Genomic DNA, 13,640 nt, shown 5'->3' on the forward strand with positions numbered 1-13,640 from the left:
AGAGCTGTGGTTTAATTTAGCAGCAGAGTGCAGATTATTTCAGAGTAGCTTCTATGTGTGTGTGTGTGCAACATGAGGCCTCTGTCGACATAATATTTTCCTTTCTGTGTGCATGTTCTTCAAAGTAGTCCTGTGGAAGCCTACATATGGAAAATGGTAGGTTGGAGTTGAGACTTATGCTTGGAATAAACCCAATGGGATGAAATTCAGTTCTGCCTTCCAGTTTGTGCCACTGTCTCTATACATTGCTGGATTTTGGTCAGATTAGCTGTACTCCTTAGATTTTTGTTATTGTAAACATTTAATTCCCTTAAGGGCAGAGCGTTGAGCAAGTTCACACAGGGGAAGAGTTCAGCCTGACATTATAGATTTGCAACACCGAGTAGAGAGAGTCACATATTCCAGATTTGCTGTTATGAAATAGTTCACACTCAGCCAACCCCGACTTGTAACTCCACATTGGTAGAGATAGCAGCGACATCTCTCACAACAGTAGAGAGTTTTTCTGTAATATACTTAACACTGCCTTTGATCCTCCAACATCTCACCTGACAGTTATTTTGATGTTTGGGCCTGATCTGATACCATAATGTGCTGCTTTTGGACCTTTTAAAAACCACTTCCTTTGCTGCTTATTGCCTTTGCCGTCTCCTCATCAGCACTGGAATGCTATTCTGGCTGTTTAGCAGTTTATGCTGAGATCAGAGAAACACCAAAACTGTTCCAGGTAATGCTTTTTAAATATCCTCTTGGTACTTTTTTTTTTGGTTAAAGTAATAGGACAGATGTCACAAATCCAATTACTTAACCACGATTAAAGGCCAGAGAGCAGTTCACAGTATTGTGCACTCCATTCTTTAGTGATTCCCTCTCCCTCCCTTGTGCTGATTTAAAACATAAAGTAGTTATTCACTGAGATTTGAAACTAAGCTTGGAAACTGTTTTTGAAAGCGCAGCTGAGTAAAACTGTGATTTTAGAATGAACCTTGGTTAAACCTGGTTGCTGACATAAATCTTAAAACATGTTGAAGACTAGATGAACTTGTGATTTGTGCCAAGGTGTGGAGGGAGGAGCATCACTAAAAATACTGTACATTTTTAGTGTGTACTGTATTCAGGCATAGCTGTGTTGGCCATATAGCAAAGTCCAGTAACATCTGAAATGCACAAAACAGTGATACCTTTAATCAGCCAACCAAAATGCAGAAAATACATTATGCAAGAATAAAGGTATTACTGTTTTGTGAATGTTGGATGTACTTTGCCAACACGTCTACCCTAGAATATGGATGTGAAGAAACTGCATTTCAGTTGCTACAAGGAATTCCTAAAAAGGGAAGCCTCAGTAAGAAGCACCTTTTTGTATTGCTAATGGAATTCAAATTTTATCTTCTGGACTTTGGAATGCTTTGTTCCCAGTGATATATGGCCAGAAGGAGGAAAGGCCTGCTTATGTCTGTACCCCTCCATACTATCTCAATACAGGACACTGCACCAACAACATCTTGGGAAAATGCAGGCCTGTGACTAACTTTTGTCACTTTAAAAAAATCTGTCTGTCTGTCTGTCTGTCTGTCTATCTATCTATCTAGTTTTATTTGACAATTTAAACAACAAACATCTATATAACGTACATACCCCCAACAAACATCACATCTTCTATGCTTACTGTCTATTAAATTCTTCTATCATTCTATCATTCTCTTTCTACCTAAAACTTCCTTTCTTCTTCCGTTCCAACCTTTTCTTTCCATCTTCTCTGTCGTTCTTCATCCCAACTTACTCTCCTCTTTCTCTTCCAACACCTACTCTTACCCTCTACAACCTACTTATCTCTCTCTTAGTATTATCCTTCCATTCAATAATTATTACTCTAGCCCCTACATTCACCACTCAGCCTTGTGTTTCCTACCTTCTCGTCTATCGATCTTATTTTACTCCTTTCATATAATTCCTACTGTCAGTCTAAATCTTATTTATATATACCTCTTTTCTCCTATTGATTTACCACCTTAGCTACTTTTCTATAAGTTCAACTTATTTCACTAATTTAAATTATCATTGTTTTCCTATAGTCTTATCATATACTATGTTTGTTATCTTATCTTTATATAACAAGCCTTATTCTCTTAGTTTTAACTTTCTAGCAGTAACCTTAAATCATAGTACTATTTCACCCATTGTTCCTTCAAATTTACAAATACTAAATCCCAGTCTTTATTGAATTTTTCTAGTGAGTCATCTCTTAACAATTGTGTTAATTTATCTATTTCTATACATTCTAGTAGCTTCTTCGTACAATTGTCTACTCTTGGAATATTCTGTGTTTTTCATTCATGTGCATAAATCAGTCTGGCACTGGTTGTCATATAAAATACCTTCCTCCATTCTTTTCAGTTTCGTCCTCAAACAGACATAGAAGAAAGTATTCGGGTTTCAAATCTAATTTAATATGTAGGATTTTACAGATTAATGATTTTATATTTTCCCAATATTGCCTTGCATGTTTGCAGCTCCACCAGCCATGGAAGAATGTTCCTTTTATTTCTTTGCATTTCCAACATTTATCATCATGTTGTTTATAAATTTTGGCTGTTTTGTCTGGAATGAGGTACCACCTATAAAACATCTTGCACCAATTTTGTCTCAAATTATATGATGCTGTATATTTAATACCTTTATTCCAAATATGTTCCCATTGTTCTAATTGAATGGAGTGGCCCACACACTTTGCCCAATTAATAATTGTGTCTTTTATTAATTATTCTTCCATTTCTATTTCTAATAATTTTTCATACATTTTAGCTATCATTTTTGTATTTGGCCTGCTTAATATTTTCTCCAGTTCTGGCTCTTTCACTTCTGATCTGAATGCTTTTTGATCCAATATCAATCTTTCCCTGATCTATCTATAAGCAAACCAGCCTAGATTGAATCCTAATTTGAGTAACTCCTCTTGTGTTTTAAGTTTAATTTTTCCATCTTCTTTCATTGTTACTTCCTTATAGGTAAACCATTTCCCATATTGTCAATAGGAGTTTCCTTATAACAATGATTATTTATCTTTTGATCGGCTTTTTCTTTTTCATATAACAAACATGCGTGCAAACCAAATTTTAAACCTTCCCCTTCCAACTCCAAATTTCTTTTATTTTCTAATCTTATCCGATCTTTAATACATATGACGCTAACTTGCCTCAAAGTATAATTGAAGATTGGGAACAGTAAGGCCTCCTCTTTCTTTAGCATCCTGTAAAATTTTTAATCTGATTCTAGGGCGTTTCCCCTGCCAAATGAATCTTTAAATGTCCCTATTCCAATCATATTGATCATTGAGATCCTTCCAAGAAGAGACAGATGCATCTTGTTCCAATTTGCCTTTTAAAAATCTTGTATGATTTTTAACACCTTTGTTTGATGAAGAAGCCAGTGGAGCTTCAAAAGCTTGCATCATGTATTTTGTAGATTTTGATTAGTTGTTTCGTGGGCTTTGGATGTTATTTCATTTTGTGTGTGTTATTAAGAAAGCAAGAACATTATGTTTATAGCAGAACTCAAATAAGAGAGAGCATTTGGAGGGGAAGCAGCAGAACCAGGGATGGTGTACCAAACTGGAATTGTTTTGAACTAGCAATCTTGAGTTTATTTTGTGCTGCTGTTCTTTGTGGTGAAGATTCAGTTGTAAAAAAAAAAAAATTGAGGTCATGAGACTCAAAGGTTTAAGGTTTTGACCAGTTTCCTCTTCAGGTTCAGTTTTCTTCAACTCTCTGAAAGCTTTCAAAGGTGTCTCTTTCTGCTGATGAAGCCTGAAGGGAGTTATAGAAAAAGTTCAAAAACGCAAATAGTACTTCATGTTATTGTATGATTTATTTTTAGAAGAACCTTGTTGATTACATCTCAGCTGCCATTTTAGTGTCATGAATCAATTTCAGAAGCTGTCTGGACTGCAGGAGAGCAGATCAACAAACTTCATAACTTAGAACAAGTATGGCTGCCAAGTGGTACCTGGTATAGCCGGGATAAATACAACATTCCTGCATTCCTGGGATTAGCCATGTTTTGTGTTTGTTGCCTTTGTTATTAAATTTGAGAATCATATCCATAATTATACTGTGCAGTTAAAACTTTGTAGACTTGCTGAATACATAAGAAGCTCTATCTTGAATCTTTCTCTGCCGCTACTAAGACAGCAAGCAGAGTTATCAAACCGTTTTGTTTGGAAACTCTTTCCAGCTTTACTTTCAGTATTGCTCAGAAGGTTTAGCACAGACATGGAGATAATCTTAACCTGAATTCCTGTTCCTTATGCTGACGTCTCACAGTTTGGGATAACAGTGATATATTCAATGCTTAGATTCCAGGAATGAGGCAAGTCTTGATAGAAATGATTGGTTTTGGACTGGATAGGGTATCTCTTGGGTTGTAATCACTAGAAACATAAGACATCTTAAATCAGGAAGGCAAAGGCAAACCCCTGAACAAATTCTGCCACAAAAACCCCATGATAGGATCACTTTGGGGTTACCATGGGTCTGAAATGACTTGAAGTCACAAAAGAGCAACAAAGAGATCAATATGACTAAAAGCATCTGTTGTTGTGTACCTTAATGGTGACATTAAGGAAAAGCCTAAAATGTTTAAAATAAAGTTTAAATAAAGTTTAAAAGCACAGCAATGAAAGAAAGGAACAGCATTCACCTAATTCTGTACTGTGTTGGAATGTTTTAAATTTTCTTGTTTAATTTCTTTTTAGGGGTTGATTAATGTTTTTATAATTTGGGGGAGGGCTGGAGGCTCTGGGGCTTTTAATTGTACTGTATTTCTTAAATTGTATGTTATTTTATTGCTGTAATCAGCTTTAATTCCTTTGAGATAAAGCAGAATATTATTATTATTATTATTATTACTATTACTATTACTATTATTATTATTTCCACAGCAAGTAAGTTCAGTTGCCAGAAAGTTCAAAAAGGTCTATGTTTGACAGTGGAAAGACAACAGGAAGGAAGGAGGTCTTGCCTGTGTGTGTGTGTACGCACATGTGCATGTACTTGCCTTCAAGTTGCCTATTGACTTATGGCAACCCCATGAGTTTCAAAGGGCTTTCTTAGACAAGGAATACTCAGAGGTGGTTTTGCCAGTTCCTTCCTCTGAAATATAGCAAACATCACCTGGTATTACCATATATACTCAACAATAAGTTGACCTCATGTATAAGTTGAGAGCAGGTTTTGACTTTGATAGGACCTGTGGATAAGTCAAGGGTAAAACTTAGGGGCATGTAACAACGAAGCTAAAGGATTAAGCAAAGGAAAACAATGCCAAAGAACTTACAAAATTCTAGCAGACATAACTGTTTGTGTTCAACCTAAAAGCTGGATGGATGAGAGAGTAGAGAGGGGTCAGTGTTTCCAGAACAGATTACACTCTTGTCTTTGACCAGGAGATGGTTCCTTTTTCAAAATAAGTGTTAAAGGAGGGCAGTTTTTTGACTAAAATATCTAGACTTATATATGAATTTATAAGTACATTTGCTGGTGGTCTCCCACCTAAGTACTAACCAGAACTGACCCTGCTTGGCTTCCAAGATGTGGGATTCCAGTAAGAGTAACTGGGGCCCGATGCAGAACTCCCCAAAGGGGTGGCCTGCACCCGCCCCTTTTCGCGCTGGATTGGGGCCAGGGCAACCTCACCAGCAGCCCTGTGGCCCCAATCCAGTTTAATAGCTTACATAATCATGCTGAGATAAGTACAACAATTAAAACTACTTCACTTCAGAATTCACCAAAAACATCAGTGTAAAAATGCCTCCCATCTTCACCAGCCACAACCTGATACTGGAGCTAAAAGCTTCTATATAGCTAGCTTTTTACCATAGCTACAATAAATCAGATGTCATCAATGAACACAATGAGGTTTAAAAGAACCTAAGTTAAGGCTAAAATCCTGCATGTACTTAAAAATGAGGAACACACACATGGAACATCAAGAGCAAAACATGAGTATGTTTCCTTTTAAATCCTGAGTATACTTTCTGAACATTTATAGCATAATGTATGTGTGTTTTATGTGCTTTCAAATTGTTTCCAACTTATGGCAACCCTAAGGTGAACCTGTCATGGGTTTTTCTTGGCAAGATTTGTTCAGAGGAGGTTTGCCATGGCCTTCTTCTGAGGCTGAGAGCATGTGACTTGCCCAAGGTCACCCAGTGGGTTTCATGGCCCAGTGGGAATTCAACAACAGTATCCAGAGTTGTAGTCCAGTGCTCGAACTGCTGCACCACGCTGGCAAAGTAGCATAGCATAAATATTTTGATTTGCAAAAAGCTGTCATAAACATGAACTGTTTAAGATACTATAAATTTTATTTTGTGATGATGGAAGGCTGCAGTTATCCAGTACAGTATCCATGTGCACATGTGACAGAACAGAAGTGTGCTGTCATCACTCATATTAGAAAACTACATATAGAAAGCATGTACACTTTACATGCAATGCCTGTTTCAGATATCAGTTGCATGTGAAGCAGCCTTTCCTATTTTATTTATTTATGCTGCTTTATGTATACTTTATTAATTTTTACACTAATGTTTTGGTTACTCCTGAAGTAGTTTTTTAAAAACGTTTATTTATTTCAGTTCCACAAAGTTCCATAAGTCATCAGTTCCTGAAAGTGATCTGGGCAAATGTGAGGTAGTGGTAACATAAGCATTAAGAGTTGACCAATGTGATTTATTTTGTTCATTACAAGAACTGATGGTGTAAGAAAGCTTTTTAAGTAACCATGCATTCCAAACTCTGTAGTATTTCCTATTTTAAAATGGAAGCTAGGTTTAATGGAGAAGTAAGATGGAGAGATCATCCTTCAAAGGGTACTAGGCTCATGTATGTGGAGAAATGTAATCACAAGATCTTTCCTTTGCTGTACAGTACATCATGTGTAAGTAGGCATCAGTCATCTGGACACAGTATTGGTGGCAAAGTTACTTTTTTGGATTACAGCTCTTCAGCCAGAGTGACTATTGGTTGGACTGGCTGAGAGATTCTGGGAATTGTAATGCAAAAATAATTTCTCCATGCTCTACTCCCAGGTTCCCACTGTCTGTGAGGAACTACTAGTTTTCTGTTACCTGGCATGCACAGAGCACTTGAAAAGAGGCAGGGAAAATGTCAGCACTTGATCCCATAAAACTCAGGTATCAGTCACAACAAAGGAAACTCTTACAGTTTCAGTAATAAATGAGTAAGCTCTGGAACTCCTGGTTTAGCTAGTGAATGTTTGCCAGCAAATAATGGGGCCATATGCTTTTCTTCTGACTGGCACAGGTAGATTAAGAAGAAATAATGCATCGAGCATTTCTCTCATTGGCAAAGGTTTTTTTGTTGGCCTAATTAAGAAAAGCAGTGACTAAGTGTGAGTGAGCTTTTTGTAGTTGCCTGGAGTTACTGACTCAGCAGAAAGCTGCTTTTCTCTAGAAGGGAAACAGGAATATGTTACATGCTAAAAAAAATTCAGGTGAAAGATTGTTAAAGAATGCAGACAAAGAGAAAATTCAGAAGCCTGGATCAAGTAGTTGTATTGCACTAGCACACGATCCTTTGTACATTTGTAGAACTAGCCACAAGGGAAGGGTACAACAGTTTCTTGTTGCAGTTGTACAGTGGACTGCATATGTACACAATCTCTTGTCCTGCTGCTTCTGTGCCTATAAAACATGATGCAATTACACAAGCAGTGTTTTTTTTTGTTGTTATGTGGCATCTAGGCCAAAACCCACAAGTGGGTAGTATATTTATTGAGACATACTAAAATGTCACATAATAGTCACCAAGTCTCTGAGTTCATCAGGGCTCTTCATCAGGCAGGATGTTAAAATGGAGGTGAAGGTCAAAAGAGGGAGGGAGCTGAATACATGAGCATGCCCCGTAGTATCCTGCTTGTGGTTCCAGGTCCCCAGCATATACCTGGTCCAGCATGGTGACAGGCGGATGTTCAGACTCCTGCCTGCCATGGAGATGCTGGTGTCACAGGCCTGATTGAGGCCTGCATGGAGAAAAGAGGCAGCAGTAGCATGTAAGGGGTCATGAGGCCATCTACACTGCTGTTTGTTGTAGTAGTTTCTGGAAAACTTCACTGCAAACAGCTGGAGTTTTTAGACTAGGCTACGGTCTGGTTGGGCTGGGTTGGCCCAGATTTGCCAGAATCTTATCTAGGGACTCTGTTTTCAGCCTGAAGCTGTTGGCCTGCATCATCTAAACAGGATTGTGTCCAGAGAGCGCTTGTTTTCTACTGCTCCAAGAGAATAGGGCCTGGAGCAATGGTTTCAAACTACAGGAAAGGAGATTCTACCTAAACATTGGGAGGAACGTCCTGTCAGTGAGAGCTGTTCAACAGTGGAACACACTCCTTCCTCAGAAAGTGGTGGAGTCTCCTCCTTTGGAGATTTTTAAACAGAGGCTGGATGACCATCTGTTAGGGGTGCTTTCATTGTGAGTTCCTGCATGGCAGGCGGTTGGACTGGATGGCCCTTCTTGGGGTCTCTTCCATAATTCTAGGACTCTAGGATTATGCCAGGCTGGGGATGGGGAATGGGTCTTCCGGCCTGTGTGTAGAGCCCATGAGACTAAGAAGTACAGGTTGATTTCCATGTCGAGCTCGGCTGCAGAAGGAATTTTGCACACAAAACTGGACTGAGACGGAAGTAACTCCTACATAGTTTTAAAAATAGAGGCATATTCATTTCTGTTTTTTTCTCTCTCAAGAACCTAAAATACATTTAAGTGATAATCAATCAGTCTTGTGCTTTGAGAGGTTTATTCAGTATATCTTCAAAATTCCTGCATTCCACATCATTACAAGCTGCTGACAAGTATGGTAACTTTTTCTGTTGTCTGCATTTACCTCCTCCCCCATCTTGTCACATTGTTAAAAAGGTTATTTAGTACAAATAAGGGTATGTCTTACTGTGGATTCTGAGGTTTTTCCCCAGTGGGCCAGCCTAGCTGCATCTACATACTTTTAGTGTTTTAAATAAAGAGAGTAAAGGAATTTCATCCTATGGATTTTCTAAAGACAGATAACAATAGAGAGTATTTATATAACATTAAAGAATCATTATATAACAATATAGAGTCTTCATTGCTATGGAATTGGGCTAGGATCAGATGTTTCATTTTTAAAAGATACTTGGCCAGTTAGAAGCATGGGTGGGGCATTCTAGGAATTGTAGATCAAAAAGGTATCCTTTTCAAACTCTGGTCAGATCTAATGACAAACCATGTTATGCCATTATGGGTCTGTGCCGGCTTCACCCAGCCAGGCAAACCTTTCTACTTCTGCAAGTCCAGGGATAGAAAGCAGGATATGCTAAAGAGAGGACAAAATGACACACTTGTGCACACAGTGTCATTCCATAGTTGACTGATCTTATATTACCTCACTTCACCTCACTGTTGTTTTTTGTTTCAGGGACTGTTTAAAAAATGTGTGTGTTGTGTTTACGTATGTATATAGTGGGCCCTTGGTAGCCGTTGGGGTTTGGTTCCAGGATTCCCCATGGATACCAAAATCTGTGGATGCTCAAGTGCCATTAAATACAGTAGTATAGTAAAATCAGGACCCTTGTATAAAATGGCAAAATCAGGATTTTTAAAATTTATTATTTTTTAAAAAACATTTTCAAGTTGGGGATGGTTGAATCCATGGATAAAAAATCTGGGCTATGGAGGGCCTACTGTTTCACTTTCTGCTATGTCTGTAATCCATCTTGGTGCCTTCCAGGGTTGTTGGACTAAAAACTCTTATCATCTCCATCCTACATGACCATGCTGGGTAGGGGTGAACAGAGTTGTAGATCAGTACTTCTGGAGAACACAGATTGGACAAGGGTGGTGTAACTAAATCTAGTTAGTTAAGCAGAAGCAGCAGCTGTGTGTGTGTGTGCCTTCAGGTTGCCTGCTGACTTACGGGACCCCATGAATTTCATAGGCAAAAAATACTCAGAGATGGGTTGCCAGTTCTTTCAGTGTCCAATCTAAGTACTAACCAGGGCTGACTCTGCTTAGCTTCTAAGATCACACAGGATCTGGTGCCTTTAGAATATTTAGGTCTAGGCAGCAGCTACAAACTTACAAATAATCATAGCCTCAAAAGAGAAAACCATACATGTATAGTTGAAAGGATGTTTCATTATTTGGTACTAAAAAGAAACCCACACAGTAGTGCTGAAAAATCTAATGTTTAACGATTGACTGACAGTATTTTGCTACATTTTGCCGAGATTGTAATACATCCACAGTGTAGTCATGTCCAAATGAAACCTAAATTAAAATACAACAGCCCTCCCTCCCAACAGATTCGCTGCAATCAATTAATCATTAAAAGCCTTTTTGAATAAAAAGGTCTGTGTCTGCTGGTGAAAGGAGAGCAAATGAGTGGGGGTCAACCTAGGCTCCCTTGGAAGGGTGTTCCACAGCCTGAGTAGCCACCAAGAATTCCGTCTCTAGTACCTAACAGTCTATAAACTTTGCAAGCCTATGTCTGAAGACTGTGGAGGAACCAGAGGACTCAAATATACATTGCAGGCAGGCAGACTACCTTTTAGGCTCTTCCTAGTAGGCAGTTAGCATAAGAAACAAAAAAACAAAAAATGAGGGTTGGGAAGATGGCTCATTCCACAAGCCTGCAAGCAAGAAGAGCCTAGTGTACTTACCAATCTAAAAGGGAGTCACTCTCTCAAAGTTTATCTCAGGAGACTTCATTGGCCCCCACTCTGCTCTCTTTTCTCCATCAAGCACATTCTTTTTAATTTAAATAGCACTTGGCTGTTTACTGTTTGTGGCAAAAGGATTTTTCAGTGGAGTGTACTATACTTTTATCTTCATTACTATTTAAGATGTTTCGAATTAGAGTTTTTAATAGGATTGCCTCTTTAATGGTTTTTAAACTTCTATTAGGTTTTTAGCTGTACTTTGTTTTTGTCAATAGTGTATTGTAAGCTTCCTTGGATCCCATGCTGAGAGAAAGTCAGGAAGGAGAGAAATTAGAGAAATTAATTAATTAATTAAGATCCTTATTTGTCAATCCCATAAGGAAATGAAGGAAACCTGTCCAGACCATCAGAAGAAACTAGGTTTAGATGATAGTGCACAGGGCTGAGAACAAGCTTTTCTTAGAATACAGGGAGAAGGTCAGACTCTAAGATCTCTTGCAAACGTTTTTCAAAAAGGAAAGCACTTCTCAGCCAGAGTTTCTAAAATTATTTTGGGAAGACTCCACAGTAACCAGCTGGATTGTCCCTGCACCTAGCATAGTGAGGTTGCAAAGAGCCATGGTGGTGTTCTTCAGATGCAGAATAAAGTTGGGATAGTTTGAAGCCCTTTTCCTCATGTCCTGTTTCATGAGTGACACTGCTCTCAAAGCCTTTCCTAAGCCAGTGAGGCTGTTGTTTGCTTGCTACACAAAGTAAGAAGGTGTTACCTTGAAGAGAGTCAGCTGCTGTTTTCTTGCTTTTGGGCCCCCTGAACCACATCACTGGCTGTGGTCCAGAAGACACTCTCTGGTGAAGGGCAATTAAATTATATTTCCATGATGCCAGAAAACATGGTGCCAAATCTGCATCGAATAGAGACAGGTGCTTGGCCTATCTTCATCACCAACACTCTGTTGGTGGCAGAAGAATATTCATATTCTCCTACAGACTCCCAAGTCAGAGGGAGGAATTGGATGATGCCTTTCTAGAACAGATGACCACACAATCAAAAAGGAGAGATGTAGTAGTGATGGGTGACTTCAACTATCCTGATACTTGCTGGAAGTCAAACTCAGCCAGATCCTCAAGGTCTAGCAAATTCCTCACTTGCCTTGAAGACAATTTCATTGTACAAAAGGTGGAAGAGGCAACGAGGGGATCAGCTATTTTAGACCTGATCCTAACCAACAGGGATGACTTGGTTAATGGGGTGCAAGTGGTGGGATCATTAGGTGGAGGTGACCATGTTCTCCTGGAATTTATTATACAATGGAAAGGAGAAGCCAGGCATAGACAGGCATTCTAAACTTTAGGAGAGCGGATTTCAGTAAACCCAGAGAAGTATTGGGGGTGATTCCATGGTGAGGAATACTAAAAGAGAAGAGAGTTCAGATGGATGGGAGTTTCTCAAAAGGGAGATACTGAAGGCCTTTGACAAGGTTTCCCATGCCATTCTTGGAAACAGGCTTGTAAAATGTGGGCTAGATAAGGCAACTGTTACGTGGATTTGTAATTGGTTGTCTGGCCGAACACAAAGGATGCTCAACAATGGCTCCTTTTCATCCTGGAGAGGAGTGACTAGTGGGATCCCACAGGGCTCTGTCCTGGGCCCAGTGCTGTTCAACATCTTTATTAATGACTTGGATGTCAAAGTTAGGGGCATACTTATCAAATTTGCAGATGACACCAAATTAGGAGGAGTAGCTAACACCCAGAAGACAGGATCAAACTTCAGAATGACCTGAATAAACTGGAAAGCTGAGCCAAAGCTAACAAAATGATATTCAACACAGAAAAGTGTAAGGTACTGCACTTAGGGCAGAAAAAACAAAATGCATACATGCAGGATGGGGGACACCTGGCTTAAGGAGACTACATGTGAAAGGGATCTAGGAGTCCAAGTAGAGCATAAGTTGAACATGAGTTAACAGTGTGATGAGGCAGCTAAAAGGGCCAATGCAATTTTAGGCTGCATCAATAGAAGTATAGTGTGTAGATCAAGGGAAGTAATAGTGCCATTCTATTCTGCTTTGGTCAGGCCCCACCTGGAATATTGCGTCCAGTTCTGGGCACCACAAGTCAAAAAGAATGTTGAGAAACTGGAATGTGTCCAAAGGAGGGCGACTAAAATGGTGAAGGGTATGGAAACCATGCCCTATGAAGAACGACTTAGGGAGCTGGGGATGTTTAGCCTGGAGAAGAGAAGGTTAAGAGGTGATATGAATAGCCCTGTTTAAATATTAGAAGGGATGTCATATTGAGGAGGGAGCAAGCTTGTTTTCTGCTGCTCCAGAGAATAAGACCTGGAACAATGGATGCAAGCTACAGGAAAAGAGATTCCACCTCAACTTTAGGAGGAACTTCCCAACAGTAAGGGCTGTTCGACAGTGGAATACACTTCCTGGGAGAGTGGTGGCGTCTCCTTCCTTGGAGGTCCTTAAGCAGAGGCTGGATGGCCATCTGTTGGGATGATTTGATCGAGAGTTCCTGCATGGCAGGGGGTTGGACTGGATGGTCCTTGTGGTCTCTTCCAACTCTACGAGTCTATGATTCTATATCTTTTCTTTGCATCAAATGTTGTGCTTGCTCTCTGCTGTTTAAGGAATAGAATAGGGGTTGTGCTAGACGTCTTTTTTTACTGCAGATTCCTCTTTGGAAGAAAGCAGAGTCATTCCATATAAAGTGTGTACTGCTTATCAGTACTGAATGCCAGCAACATTTGAGCAATGCACAGAAATGTAGAAATGACATGGACCCTTCCAAAAGAGCCTAAAATAGACAGGTAAAGAGAGGACAGGGTTGGAAAGGAGTAGTAAGGATAGGAGGAAATTGTTTAGAGCTAAAAGTGCAAGAAAGATGAGAGGGCTGAGGAAATGTGAAAAATGCAGAT

The 13,640-nt window shown here is 39.3% G+C and overlaps 2 protein-coding genes across 8 annotated transcripts in view; both read left to right on the forward strand.

The window, feature by feature from the left end:
- The window catches only part of PATL2 (PAT1 homolog 2), a 741,315-nt gene that overhangs the window by 499,529 nt on the left and 228,146 nt on the right, over window positions 1-13,640 (forward strand). The gene's annotated exons all lie outside the window — the stretch shown is intronic.
- ZNF592 (zinc finger protein 592) overlaps window positions 1-13,640 on the forward strand; it is a 45,051-nt gene that overhangs the window by 18,599 nt on the left and 12,812 nt on the right. The window lies entirely within an intron of this gene.

The sequence above is a fragment of the Sceloporus undulatus genome, chromosome 6 (genome assembly GCF_019175285.1).
Source record: "Sceloporus undulatus isolate JIND9_A2432 ecotype Alabama chromosome 6, SceUnd_v1.1, whole genome shotgun sequence".
NCBI lineage: Eukaryota > Metazoa > Chordata > Lepidosauria > Squamata > Phrynosomatidae > Sceloporus > Sceloporus undulatus.